The 15,486-nt window shown below is 37.1% G+C and overlaps 1 protein-coding gene and 1 pseudogene across 2 annotated transcripts in view; one reads left to right on the forward strand and one right to left on the reverse strand.

Moving 5' to 3' along the window:
• The window catches only part of XRCC4 (X-ray repair cross complementing 4), a 297,733-nt gene that overhangs the window by 184,793 nt on the left and 97,454 nt on the right, over positions 1 to 15,486 (forward strand). The window lies entirely within an intron of this gene.
• LOC117024923 (seipin-like) lies at positions 9,759 to 10,704 on the reverse strand (annotated as a pseudogene).

Consider the following 15,486-nt stretch of genomic DNA (forward strand, 5'->3'; position numbering starts at 1 on the left):
AGGTCATGCAACAGCCCTCTGGTGAGCCAAACCTGGCATATTAAGCAATAGAAAGATGGCCCCTGTAGTGGTAAAGATAATGAGTGGTGTAAATATGCGGTCAGTGAATCGGATAGGGTCAGATCAGATAGGGCTTTGAAGGTCAATATCCTTTAAGCTTTGTTCACAGTGTGGTGGTGGATTTTAAGGAGGGAAATGGCATGGTCTGATGTTTGTTTTAAATGATTGCTATATCACTTTGTGGAAAATGGATGTGGAGTTTGGGATGAGTGAAAAGAGAGTGACCAGTTAGGAGATTATACTGCAGTCCCAGTAAAAGTCAATGATGGCTTAGACCGCTTAGGGAAATATTGAGCAGATCCTAGATCCTGGATATGTTTCAGCAGTAAAGTTGCCAGGACTTGCTTGTAGGTTTGACAGGGAAAGAGGGAAATCAAGAGGATTCCTGTGTTTTTGTCTTGAAGAAATAGGTGAGTGGTGCAGTTGGTTCAGACATGGGAAGGACAAAGAAAGAAGCAGGTTTGCAGAACAAAAAAATGAAAAGTTGTGTTTGTGCTAGGTTAACTTTAAAATGCTTAGCAGACATAAAAGCAGAGATACCAAGATATATGACTCTGGAGTTCCTGGGAGAAGTGAGGTCTAAAGATAAAGATTTGAGAGCCCGAAACATTTGGGATTTATGGTTATGATCTTAAAGTGAGAACCGTTAGCATGGGTGGGTGTTCCTCTTCAGCAGTGCTTGAGTGGTTCCTAATATGGAGCTTTAAACAGCAAGTACAGTAAAGGTAAAAAAAAGCGGCATTATTGTAGTGTCAGAGTTCCAGGTTTTATTCTTTAATAGATTGTAACATCTGTGGGAAAATGAATTCAGTTCATTTTTGATTATCTATTTTATGGATTATACCTGGATTTAACAGTCGAGTGGTTGCTTTCTGGGCTCTCAATTCATCTGAACAATTCTATTATGTGTTCTTGGAAACTTCAGTATGATATCAAAACTGAATTTTAAAATATATATATAATAGTGGGGGAAAAGTTCCAAAAAGACATAATTACTTTATTTAAATCACTCTTTAAATTGAGCTGTTCTCTTCATGTATAATCACGGAATAAAAAGAATTTTGGGGGAGCCTTTTAAGTCATGGATTCTAACTTCACAGTCCAGCCAGGTAGAAAAAACAAAGATACATGAAACCATAATGGGCCAATTATTTGGGTGACTGTGATAGTCATTAGTTCTGTTCACTAAATATTTCCAGCTCTCTGCCTTCTTGGCACATAGTAAAATTGAACTTCGTAGTTATAGTTGAGTGAGGCTAGAAGGCTAGTTCTTACCAGCAAGTTTTGATTAAAAGTGGCAGGTGTAATTTTGGAGCCAGAGAACTTTCTTTCCTTTTGCTATAGTAACTGGCAATGTTGGTCCTGTCATCCTAGGTCCTGAAATGAGAACACCACAGAGTGGAGCTCTCAGGCATACCTGATGGACATATGGCACAAATGAGAAGTTAAAGCTTTGTTGTTTCAAGCCACTGAGGTCTTGGGGTATTTGTTACCGCAGTGTAACCTAACTTATTAAAACAGAGACATGTCCACTTACAGCATTTCCTTAGTAACATCACACTACTGTTTTAAAAGTAGTCACAAAAGAACATTGATCAAAAGTTCAGTACCACTTGAAGCGCCATGAAGCGAATATTGACATCTTTACTGTAAGCGAGTAGAGGGTCAGAATAAATCACTGTTTAGTTCTATTATTACAAACTAAGGAATATATATATAACATACTTCCAAATGTTACAATTTGGAAGTTTTATTTTCTCTCAGTACCAATTTAATTGTAAAATATAGCAACGTTAGGACAACAACTATTCAACAATTTTACAAAGAAATTGGTAATCATTTTTAATAAAGAAAAATATAGCATTTTCGTCTTTTTCTCAAGCAGGCAGTGGAAGTAGATTTTATTATTCACAGAGCTATTTAACAAATGTTCTTTTATAAGCTCATCTTGTGCCAATCAAGACAAATGGTGTCCAGCCCCCTTCCAGAAGGTTAAGAGAGAAAACACTCAGATTTGACATCACTTCACCCCACCTAATGACTTCACTTTCCATTTGACTTGCTTGTTGTCTGGCTTAGTTATTCATTGAACCCAAAAAAATGTACTAACCAAATTAAAGCTGTAGTCTTCTCTCCTACTAAGTAAGCAGAGATTAACCACAATGCAGATGATCCAGAAACTAATAGAGTGATTTTTAGTCATAGAATTTTTGAGGTGGGAATAGAGTAAGAGAGTCCTTTCCATTCCTGTATCAAATACTTAATGGTATCTTTATACATTGTTTACTTTAAGCTGGCATGGAATGTTGCCACATGAAGCATGGTAGGAGGGGCTTTTGTCATGGTCATTGTCTTTGCCCATTGTCTATCTCCTCACGATTTCTCTAGATGTCCTCTTTCCTAGACTTTGTTTGGTGTAGTATTTGCCTACACTACACTGATAATATCTATAGGAAAAAAATTCTGGTATTCCAACCTAATGTTTGCAGAGAATTTCCTCTGTACCTTATTAATTGCAAACTAAATATTCCACTCAAAAGGACGTCCTACTATACTGGTGTAGTTCTAAGAATATCAGGCAAAGATGTTGGCGACTTGGGTTCCAGTTTCAACTGTGCAATTGACTGAACTGTATGCCTTGTTTAACATCTTTCACATCTGTCTCCTCCTTTCCGTGTCCCTGTTACTGCCTGGTTTGTATAGCTTCCTTCCAGAGTGATCATTTTAAGACGTTAATCACTTCAAATCTTTTACTGAGTCCTTACAGTTTTCAGGATAAAGTTCAAACCTCTTAGCTTAGTACACAGTCTTTCATGAGCTGCCCCTTACCTGACTCTGTAGCCCGGAGGTTGTGAACTCGCCGCCTGTTAGCAAAACTCAGCTCGCGTATGTGTTTGTTCTGGTCTGTACCGTGTTTTCTTAAAAATTTGGTACCGATATTAATTTAAAAACTGAGAGATTTCTGGCTTCTCTTGAAATTATAAGATTATCCCCTCATATGGTAGCAATTGACTCTACTGACTGAACAGTGAGTGTATGTCTTTAGAGAGGACGTGCACTCTTTAATTTAGCAGTCCTCACCCAAAGTTTCACTCATGTATGTCACTTGTGGGCATTTGAATTTTCATCTTCCTCTGGCCTCCTCTCCGGCCACTTTTTAATGTTTCTCCTTTATATAACTGATTTATATCAAGTTCTCCTAAAGTATTATGCTTACCTTTGCCTGGATGCCCTCCTGCCTTTCCATTTCTTTATCTCACTGATCCATCCGTTTCCTTCAAAGTACAATTCAATTGTTGCCTTCTTCAGAAAACTCACTCAGCCTTCCTTTCTCATGTGCCTGTGCCACCTTATTCTCCCGTAGCCATCTATCACATTGTGCAGTATTTGTTGATTTATTTGTTGATATCCCCCACTAGGATCCCCACTATGATGTGAACTCCTTGGGGACAGAGGCAACATCTAATTTGTCTTTGTATTATAGTTTAGGAGCCACTGCTCTAAGGAGCCACTGCTGCCCTCAGTATTATTATCTATAAAATGAGTTAGATAATCTCTAGGTTCTTTTAGTTGAAAATGTGCTCTATACGCTTCATTTTGGGGACTCTAGGGTCAGAGGTTGCTCTGAATAGATTTTAACAAAAGGTCAGATACATACTAAACAAGACTTAAAGATACTAAAGCATGTGGTATCCTAAAGTGCCAAGTTAACAAAGGTATTCTCCTTCAAAGGGGACTATATGCTTTGATTAGTCGTTCCTATATAGAAGCTGACTGAGGGATCATTGTCCTAAGACAGCAGAAGGCTGATCCATTAATCAATCTGATGACATTTCACAGAAAGGAATTATTGATGCTTCAAAGAGGACATTTAATAGCGACCTATTTGACATCATAAGGAAGATGAGAAAATATGTCAGAAAGAAATAGAATCTGAATCAAATGCTATAAATGGGGTTAGTTACCATTTAAAAAGCAGAATAGAAAATGGGTACCTACTGCCATTGTCCCCAGTTTGAGTGTTGGTGATCATCAAAGTCAGTTGGCATGACAATGAATGCCTTAAAACCATTTGACACAGAAATTCTGCCTCCAGGAATTTATCCTAAGGAAATAACCATGAATGTACACGGAGATCTGAATGTTGTTTGTAGTAGGAAAAAAAAAAGAAAAAGAAAATCTGGGGTGGCTGGTTAACTCAGTTGGTTAGAGTGTGGTACTGATAACACCAAGGTTCCTGGTTCGATCCCCACATGGGCCACTGTGAGTTGTGCCCTCCTTAAAAAAAAAAAAAAAAAAAAAAAAAAGGAAGTAATTCAATTGTCCAATATTAGGAATTTGTTTAAGTAAATGATTTTAAAATAGAACTTCTTGCTTAGAGTATAGAGTTCTGCAGGAATGATGTGTTGATAACCATCTCAGAAGAATTCTGCACTTCATTACCACTTCTACCAGAATAATTTCATGTTGAATCAAGAGAGCCTATGGTCTTCTGACTTCATTGTTTTTTCTGCTGTCCACCCAGGTTGTAAAATGGATAGTCATAATTTTCATTTCTCTCACTGTGTCTACCTAGGTGGAGCATCTATTATTGTGTTATTTCTTTTTTCTGTAAGTGAAAACTATTTTTTTTTAAATGCCAGTTGTCAAAATTTCTCTGTTGAGAAAAATTGGCACAAACTAGGACATTTAAACAGGTCCTAAAACTGTCATATGACTCATTGTTTTGATTTATACAATTAGAGTTTTGTAATATACTTTATTCCACTAATTCATTAAATGTGTATGTTCACACAGATTTATAATTTGGTATTGAACACAATTGACCTCAAATAATTCTTACAGTGTGCCTTTACTTTTGGCACCTAAAAGGTAGACATTAGATACATGTTCCATCTGCCCCACCTTCCTTCTCAGACATGAATGTTCTTGGGAAATACTCTGTATAGTTGGAATTCAGGATTTAACTCATCTCTGAGTTATCCTGCTATGATCACATTGACACCCCCCCCAAAATGTAATGGTTTTGTGTCATATTTTTTACGTATATGTATGTATGTCAGTACTTTCCCATGGTTCTTTTTTGTTTTAATGTTGGGAAATGAAAATTGGGTGGCCACTTGAGCTTGAAGACTCTGAAGAAATAACGTGAGGTAATGTGTTTCAAATAAAGGAAAATGGGAAGATTCAGAAACATCAGTTACTCCCCAAAAATCCTCTACAACCCACAGCCCCCAAAAAAGTAAATAAATAAAAGGTGAATAATTCATAAAGATAAGCAATCAGAATAAATAAGTGAATGGCGCTTTTTATTTAAGGTGAAGGTGATATCATTTATTATTGATGATCCGATTCATGAAAAAAAAAACTAGAAATGAGGGGGCTTTATAGAGATTCTTTATGAACCATTTCCTCAAAGAATCTTAATGTTTTAATTAATTAAAATGCAAACCTTTCAGGATGCTAGCTTATAAAGAACATTCTGTTTCAAAGAATTGTAACATAAACTGAAATCATTTATACAGTTGTTTTAACTAAAATAATTTCTTTGAACTACCACATGTAGTAGATTTGGGGTAAATTTTCAAATATTTTTAAATGTCATATTTTGCAACCTCTTCTGATTTAGTAATTCTAATTGTTTTAATACATTAAGGCTGCTGTTCATTTACTCTGGGAATCAAGCACAGAACCTCGCAGATATCAAAAAGGAATCAGATTTGTAAACAATCAATTTAATAACTTGAACTTATATACAAATATATTTTTTCATTATTAAACCTTTGATATAATATATCAAAGTGTTTCCAGTGAAGCGTTTAAAGCTAGGAATGACTGTGCCAAGCTAAGTTTTGTTATTGAAATATTCTTATGACACTTCTTGGTTAAAATTTTAAGTTAAATACCCACAGTGTATACTTTTAGAATAGTAGCACTACCTGATTTTATTTTTCAGATACTATTTGAGAAATAATATTTCATTTATATATAAAAGTGTACAACTTTTAAAGCATACACACACGCACACACATTATTTAGTTTTTACTCAAAATCTGTAAAGTGGGAGATGGAAGATTATTCAGAAATTAGCCTACTGAAGTTAGTGACTTAGCCAAAATTTCCTGACTGTGCACAGGCCTGGATTCTGCTGCATGTCCAGCATTATTTCCACTAATCTTGTAGCATCTATAAATGAGTGTGTACCTTAGAATTTCTTACAGCTTAATAAAAGCAAGTTGCAATATTGAACATACATTATAATGGCAATTAATAAAGATCAGAACAGAAAATAGTAAATACTTTTCTGTTGGTACATAAACATCCGGAAGGGTTATATATAAACTGTTAGTTATGGTTACCTCTGCTGCAGGTGGGAGTTGAAATTGGGGGTATATGTCAATATCTCAGGGGATTTTTAGTCATTTCTGAAGTACAGTCTAAATATAGTCATGTATGGCTTTTAGAATTGAAAATAAAATAATTTTTAAAACCATAAAGTGTGTATGGGTGGATTCTGGGAGTATTTTCTGGGAGTATTTGGACTATACCAGGAAGGAGAAGGGATGATAGAGAGATATTTGGCATAGTTGATACCGTTTTGTGAATAAAAGAGGTCATTGCACTGTCTTTGGAATCTCTACGGGATATTTTTTATAGTTTGTTTTGACCTACTGGTTGACAGAAACAAAGGAATTGAAAGTCAGCATCTTTTCAGACTCATTCTAATTTTTTCATTGTTTTGGGAAATACTCAGTAATCAGAGAAACTGGCTGGGGTGCTGTATCGCACAGCAGATTGATATCAATCAAAGGGGGGGCGTTCGTTTCGTCACAATAGCCTGGATAAATTAAAAGTCATGAATTCAGTTGAAAAACACAAGTATGTTCTTGTAATTCTGCGTCGTATAATTTTTTTTGGTCCTGTTGGTCATTCCTTTGGGCTTTGTTCAGAGGGGTGGAGGCATGGGCTGTGACTACCTCCGCTTTCACTCCACCCGCTTGGGATGTGGCATCTGATTTACGAAAACTGAAAACATGACTTTTCACAGGAGCTTATTATTCCTTTTCTCAAAGTTCGTTTGAATCAGAAGGGGGATTAGTCAAAGATATCCCCTGCCCTTGGGGTATGTTCTTTAGAAAAGCCAGAGGATCCAGCCCTTAATTCCTGGTTCGTAAGATAATATCCATAGTTGGGTGAGGTTCTAGAGATGGAATAATCTGGCACAGTGCCTCTCTGACTGAAGTCTAAATCTGACTCTTGGGACTGGTGGACTATGAATTGGTCTGTCTGTGTGAATTTCAATTTCCTTTTTAAACTAATCAGCTTCTTGTCAGAAATATCTAAATGAGCTCCCTGTTAAACTTCTTCTCTGACCTTTCTGACTCATGCATTTGCTTTTCTGTCTGACAGCTTGTCATCTTTATTCTATGCCCAGAGCAACCAACAGTGGTCCTCACCCTCTCTTAGTGGCTCTCTGAAGTGATTCTCCAAGCTGTATTCTTTATCATACAGGAAACTATCTTCATTTGAGATAACAATAAATAATACCAAGAATACTAGCGGCCACTGTTTATTTAGCACCTACTATGTAGGTTTCCACCAATATACCACATAGATTCTCCTAGTCCTTACAACACTCTAGCAAGGTAAATCTTACTACCTCCCTAGACACAGAAAGAAACAGATACAGGGAACTTTCGCAAGCTAGCTTTCCCACGAACACATGACAAAGAAAGGAGTTAGATCCATGTCTAAGTAGTATACTCCAAAACAGGCCTGCCTGATAGCAAGTCTCACTCTTTAGTGGAAACAGACAGTGATGTTCCAATGAACACGTTGCTATCAAAATCAGTTCTACGAAGCAAGCATCACAGTTTCTTGTTAATTTTGATGTTTGCTGTAAATTAAACAGATAGGAGTTAAATTATTGAAAAAAAAATAGTTGCTATTATTTTTCTTGATATGTTTCTGCTTCAAAGACTACATATATCAAATGGTGTTTTCAGATATGTATGTAATATTTTTCATATATTGTCTGATATTCTGCTAGCCACATGACTGTTCTATCCAAGAAATGGTTCAGAGAAATTGTGTACCACTGGCCTCTGTTCTTCAATAACTACAACAATGTTAACACATAATCACTGGTTTGGAAAAGGGGAATGACTTCTGTTCAGTCAAAATCATATCAGTTAAGATACGGGCTTTAAAATCATGAACTTTACTGCCTACTATTTTGACCTTAGACAAATTATTTCATATCACTAAACTTCATATTCCTTGTCTATTAAAGAATGTAATGAGAGGTCTTAACTGATAGTTCTTTGGTTGTTTATTTTCTCTTGTTTTAGTGTTTAATTAGATAATCCATGTAAACATTTAGCATGATACATGTCATATGGTAATAAATGTTTCTTTTTACTGTTAATGTAATTTTTATTTGAAATTAACTTTTAAATTGGTAGTTATATAGCATAGTGTCTTAACACACATAACATGCTATAAAAATTTATTGATGTAGATCAAAAAACATTGTAAGGTTTTGATGAAAGTTTGTTTTTTATTCTTAGCTAGATTTCAAGTACATACTGATGTGTGTATATATCTTGAAACCCTTATAAAAGGACTGACTTTCTAAAAATTTCTTAGTGGCTAGTGAAAATGGAAATAAGAACAGATCCATTGTTTGGGACTTTCATTATGTGAAAATATGTTTTCCTGTTGCTGCTTAGATTCGATGAGAATAAAAATTATCGAGCATCATTATTCCAGTAACATGAACCATCTCCTTGGTCCTAAATGCCAAACACCTAAGCATTGTGTCATTGTTACTGGGAATCCTAAGGTGAAAGGGAACAAATAGAGGATTGTGTGTCAGTCAGGGTGGGTTCTCCAGAGAAACAGAACAGGAGAGATGTGTGTTTGTGTGTGTGTACACATATACATATACATATTCATTCATACCTATTTACATATGTGTGTGTGTGTGTGTGTGTGTGTGTGTGTGTGTGTGTGTGTGTATGGTTTGGTCAAAAACTACGGTGAATGTTTAAATAAAAAAAATGATTACAGTAAAAGACACATGGCCATTGATCCCCCTCAAAATACACCCCTTGCTTCGCACACACTTATCCCATCATTCTTGCCACTTTCTGAAGCAGTTCTGGAAGTCCTGTTTGGTGAGTGTCTTTAGTTGCGCTGTTGTTGATGCTTCGATGTCCTGAATCATTCTGACTTTGGGGAAGAGCCAGAAGTCACACAGTGCCAGATGCAGTGAATAAGGTGGATGAGGACACACTGTGATGTCTTTATTTGACAGAAATTGTCGTACCAGAAGCGATGTGTGACACGGAGCCTTTCCTTTGTGATCACAAAATAAGGTGAATGCTGCTGTCAAGTGCCATCCAATGGAAAGACAGGGATCTTCAATATGGGAAGTGGTGCGTCGAACCTTAGTAACAGTGTGTGACAACTTTCAGCTTGTTTAGTGCAGTCAGTCGGATGTGAGCTATGGTTAAGAGAAGGTATGTTTTCAAGTGTGCCATAAATCATCCTCCATCATCACAACACTCCGTGTTACACATCGCTTTTTGGTAGAAGCGGACAACTTGGCCTCTGTCAGCCAACATGTCAGCAGAGCTGCATCTTCCCAGGAGCCTGAACCATCACTGGCCTCTGGCTCTAGCTCTTCTCTCCGCTCAGGGGCTGCTGATCTGGTTTCTCGTCCTCAGCCAGCTGGCCCTCTGTCCTGGAGGGATCTTCAGGGCTCTCACCATCCTCTTAGGTCTGACAGCTGGGTTGAATCCTCCTGACCTAGCTGACTGGCAGAGATCCTTCCCTGGCCTTCCTTTTCAGAACTGTTTCTTTTTCGGATGTTTACTTGCAATGCAAAGTGGTGTCACGGCCAGATGCCTCTCCACACCCACTGCATGTAGCTGAAGAAGAGTAGTATGACACTGAGGAAGCCCAAGTTGCTGGCAATCCCTATGAGGGCGCAGCTCATTGGAACATTGTACAGCAGGTACCTGAGCCCAGAGACGTGGGCAGGGACGCTGGATGCACTTGCTTTGGACCTCGATATTTGCTCCGGTAGAGGACACATACGACTTCTCTCTAGTCCGGATACAGGTCCACCTCCAGGAGCCACTTCTGCTCTGCAAAGCTGAGCAGCAGGAGGCTGGAGGCATCTGGTGCAGGTCTTAGCAGTAATGCAGCAGCACAGAGCATGAAGAAATGGAAATGATTTAGCCGCCTCTTGTGTAGCATGAAATGGTGACCAAGAACATTCCCAAATTTTGATTCCTGGGGGACTCTGGCAGCTCAAGCTCTAAGGCAATTTAGTCCATACTTCAACAGCCAATCACGCATAACTAGGAACACATTGGCAACAGGAAAGGAGCAGAGTAAGGAGGTAGAGGAGTCACAGCGGGTCCCGTAGTAGAAATGCATGGGGCTGAGGTGGCTGACTGTCAGGGTGTGGGAATAGTAGAAGGAGCCATAGACAAAGACAGACGCCCAGATCAGGAGGAGGAGGCTGCAGAAGAGCACTCCAGACTGCAGCAGCAGCTTGTGGGCACAGCCTGCCAAAAGATGGCCCACCTCCTGGGCCCAAGGCATGGCAAGTACTGGTGTGTAGTTGACCATGGCAGGGAGTGCAGAGGGTCTGGCCCTGGGTTCAGGCCTCGAGTTCCTAACTGTTTTGTCACCTGGACGCCACCCCAGCCATGGGATGAAGCGGTTGGAGGTTCCTCTTCTTTGTCTGATTTTTTGATCTGCTCTTAGTTAGCATGCCTCTTTTCCCCCAGCTGCTTCTTTGTGGTCTGTCATTTCTTTATCCCAACGTAACTCGCTGTCCCTGGATCTTGCACTCCAGTCACTTGTAGCTAGAACACAAAGTGGTGAAATAGAAGCTGATACCTGTAGCTCATCACATTTTCCTGGATATGGGGAATGTAGGAGCTATTGGGAGGGTAAAGCCATTTGGAAAATAAAGTCATCCATAATCTTAGAAGACAGCTCCAGTGTTAGCGATCAAGCCATGAGTCTAGAAGCTGACGTCCTCCCACCCCTCCCCCCAATCCAGGAGAAGGCACATAGGAGGCTATAGCCCAGGACCATGGGTCAGGGGTATTCCAGCAAGCACTGCTTGGCGGGCTCTGGTCACTTGGATACTGCGAGGCAATCTAGGTTTCCACAGCTTGAGGAATGGAAGCTCCCTTTGGAGCAGAAACAGAAGACTGAGGTCAATGTCCCATGCTGTTCCTCTCAGACTGTTCCTGGGTCACCTCCTGGTCTCTCTAGGAGATGGATGAGCCCAAAATTTGTGTTTCCTGGGGGAACTGGGACTTGCTCTGCTCCCATTTTCCCCTCAAGCTCGTATCTAGAATTTTTAGGCCAAGGAAATTGGCCAAGGATATTGCCAAGGAATAATAATGCACATTTTTGATGACTCTTCTCCTGACTGCTTTTCACAATTCTAGTCAACATATTCTTAGATAGGAGATTGGAAAAGAAGGTCATACATATTGAGAGGATCTGTAGTAGACTTGGTGTTCTGACTGTTGATAAGGTTTCAGAGACAGTGTGAGGGAAAAAAAATCTTTAGTGTAAATTCGTTGTCTAAAGCTTATCTATATGACAGGGAAATCTGTATTTTCAAACAATCTATAGCCCAAGGTCCTAGGAAAACAAGGGACGTGATAGCACAGCTCTATATTCTATATTCCACAATATTCATCTTAATGGTTGAAAAATAAAGTTGAGTTAAATTTTATTAATGTTGATGTTTGATTATTTCAGCATGACAATTTACAGTACCATTTTATAATGCAGACAGTTTTCTTTGCTCACGTTACAAATGATGCAGAAGTGCAAACATATCTAGAAATAGAATAATAAAATCCTGATGATACTTTCTCATCCATATAATATTCAGAAGACTGTGAATTGGTATCAATATTTTAACCATCTGTATTATGTTAAGTCCCTCTTTAGGATGTTTAATTTTCTTATTTGCCATATTTTAAATGAATGAAATAATGCAGTGCTATCTAAAGTGTTTACAGTTTACAAGATACTTCCAAATACGTGGTCTAATGTAATACATTTTATTCATCTTTTCAAAAAACAGTTTTGGTTTTGTTGATTTTCTTTATTGTTATCTTGTCTTTGATTTCTGTTCGAATAATTATTATTTCTTCTGCTTCCTTTAGGCTTATATTTCTCTTCTCTGTCTAGTTTTCTCAGAGGGAAGCTTAGGTTATTGATTCTAGATCTTCTTTTCAAATACATGCATCCAAGGCTATACATTTTCCTCTACATACTGCTTTTGCTGTATTCCACAAATTTTGGTAACTTGTATTTGCATTTGCATTTAATTCAAAATATTTTTAAATTTCTCTTGAGATTTTTTATTTGACCTATGTCTTTAGAAATATGTAATTTATCACCAAATGTTTTAGGATTTTAATAGCTATAGAATTTCTGTTATTGATTTCTAGTTTCCTTCCATTGTAGTTTAAGAACAAATTGTGTGTTTGATTTCTATTCTTTTAAAAGTGTTAAGGTCTGTTTTATGGCCTAGTATGTGGTCTATCTTTGTGAATGTTTTATGTGAGCTTGAGAGGAATGTGTATCCTGCTGTTAGGTGAGGATTTTATAAATGTCAGGTAAGTCAAGGTGATTGATAATGTTATGTAGGTGCACTGTATCTTTACTGATTTTTTGACTGCTTGATCTATCAGTTATTCAGGGAAAAATATTAAAATATCCAAATCTAATAGTGGTTTTATCTATTTCATTTTTCAATTCTCTTAATTTTTTCCATGTATTTTGACATTTTTATTAGTCGCAAACATGCTTAAGGTTGTCATGTCTTCTTGTCTATTATACTTTTTTGTTTTTGTCTGAAAATGTCACTATTTCTTCTTCAATCTTGAAGTATAATTTCACTGGATATAGAATTTTAGGTTGGTAGGTTTCTTTCAACACTCTAAATATTTCATACCACTTTCTTCTTATTTGCATGGTTTCCAATGAGACGTCCACTGAAATTTTTAACCTATACCATATGTGTGTGTGTGTGTGTGTGTGTGTGTGTGTGTGTGTCTGTGTGTCTGTGTGTGTCTGTGTCTGTGTATGTCTGTGTCTGTGTGTGTATATATATATTTATTTTTGTGTGTATATATTTATATATACACACACATATAGTGTATCTATATAAACAACAACACTAATAATAAAACTAGCATAGTTATGATTAAAAGACTGTGTATCAAAAATAAAACATACAAAATCTCAGTCTAGCCCTGAATTTTAGATATGCATAAATTATTAGTGATTTATTAGTTGTTTATGTAAATTTACTTAGCTTTGGTAATGCTTTTCTTCTACCACTGACATTTTAGTACATTTTTAAGACATTTTTAGAACATTTCAGACACTTTTTCTAGACTTTCTTTAGAACTTTTTAAAGACATTTTTATAGAACAGGAGATTTTGTTTTGGGAGCACTATTTGGTGCTATGATGAAATCCTTGAATCTCTTTAGGTAGGTAAATAGAAAAATAGAAAAGTCAGTAGACAAATAGTTCTTCCCAACATCATTTCTCCAAGTTTTTTATGTTGAACACTAGTACCTCCAGAGGTTAATAAATGCTAAACAAGGAGATAAGGAGTTTGCAGAATCTAGAAGTACAGGAATTAATGGATTAAGTAAAGGTTAAAAAAAAAATCTTCTTAAAACTTTTAATATTTTAATGTGCATCATGAGCCCTCAAAAGGGACATATAGTGTGTGGCACTTAGAAGCATTGTCTGACCTTAGAACCACTTTTTCATCAAATATCATGCATGAGTAAGGAACACGTTTTCTGAACACTGTCCTCTTGTTTCAAAATGAAACAAACAAACAAACAAACAAAACCATGATGTACATGTAAAATAATCTATCTTACATTTCTGTCATAAAAAAATTGACATCAGAAAAGACAGACATCTCCCTGTAATCATAGAATTTACATGTCAGGTGAGTAACTTTATTAAAAGCTGACAAATATAAAAAATAATTGCACATTATGATATATGCTCAGAAGGAAACAAACGGAGTTTTTGAAAGGTGGTCAGGAAGGACTCCAGGGAGGTAGTATTTAAACTGCATGTAAACAAAAGGAGCTAGGCTTTTAGCAGTGAGGTTTTCCATGAAGAAGAATGACATATGCAGAGGCTGTAAGTTGGGAAGAAATGTGACATGGTTAGGTAGTAACACACACAGGAAATAACACACACACGTAGGGGGTTGAGTATAGGTTGGAGAGGTATGCAGAGGCCAGATCATGGATACCGTGGGGGCCAAAGTAAAAGAGTTGGATTTTATTCTACTTGTTTTGAGAAGCTTTTGCAGGGTTTTACACAGTGAATTTTGTTATGTGTTTTACATTGTGAAAAGATCATTTTTTTCTGCGCTGTGGTAAACTGATTGAAAGTCGGCAAGAGTGAAACTTTGGAAGGCCAGTTAGGAGGCTATTTTAATCCAAATGAGAGATGTAAGTGATGATTTGTCAGATTCAAGATAGAATTTGATGCTTTCCATTGGGAGGTAAGAGAAAAGTAGCAAATAAGGATGCCCTTGTTCTCCTTTTCCTTCTCTGCTCTCCTTTCCAAGTAGCAGCACCAGTGATATTTAGCATGACTTTGTGCCGAAGTATAAATTATGTAAATTGCAAATCTCTCTTGAGTTTGACTTTATTTGATGTAATGTTTGGAAGATTTCCAAAATGATTGACAGAGACAAGGTGTAAAATCCCTTGCAATCACATTTTCCCCTTTGCCTGTTGTATTGATCTGATTCTGACACTTTATTTCAGCACACTCTTTCACTTTGAATGAACCTCATTTGCTTTCACCTTAATTATGATATCCATATAGGTCAAGCAAATGAAAATTGAATTAGTACTGTGAAAAATGGAAACTCTTTTGGCAAGGATATGCCACCATGGCATTCTCTGCAATAGCCATTCTTATTACTATCATTTACACTAGCCAGGTGGTATTCCCCTTAAATTTAAATCGTGCATCATACTGCTTGTGGGCTTTGAGTCAATGACAAAAAAGGGAGAAAAAACTGAATTATGGAGGAACCTCTTCCATATAGACTGCTGTGCTGCGTGGAGGAATTGCGCAAAATAATTTTGACTTCACTCATTCAAATTTAAATTACATGCACTTTTATGTTAGCCAAATTCCTTACAAAGGAAAATTAGAAAGAAAATAGAGAGTTTTGTTTACTCTCTGTCTCATTTGAATTTGCTAAATGGATTTTTCTCAAAACTCTGTGCTTAGGGACATTTTCTCTTGATTTTCTAAGATTATTGAATGAATACACCAATCTCTAAGTATTTTAAGTGTCTGTTAATATCAGGTAACAGAA

Source organism: Rhinolophus ferrumequinum, chromosome 7 (assembly GCF_004115265.2).
Source record: "Rhinolophus ferrumequinum isolate MPI-CBG mRhiFer1 chromosome 7, mRhiFer1_v1.p, whole genome shotgun sequence".
Lineage (NCBI taxonomy): Eukaryota > Metazoa > Chordata > Mammalia > Chiroptera > Rhinolophidae > Rhinolophus > Rhinolophus ferrumequinum.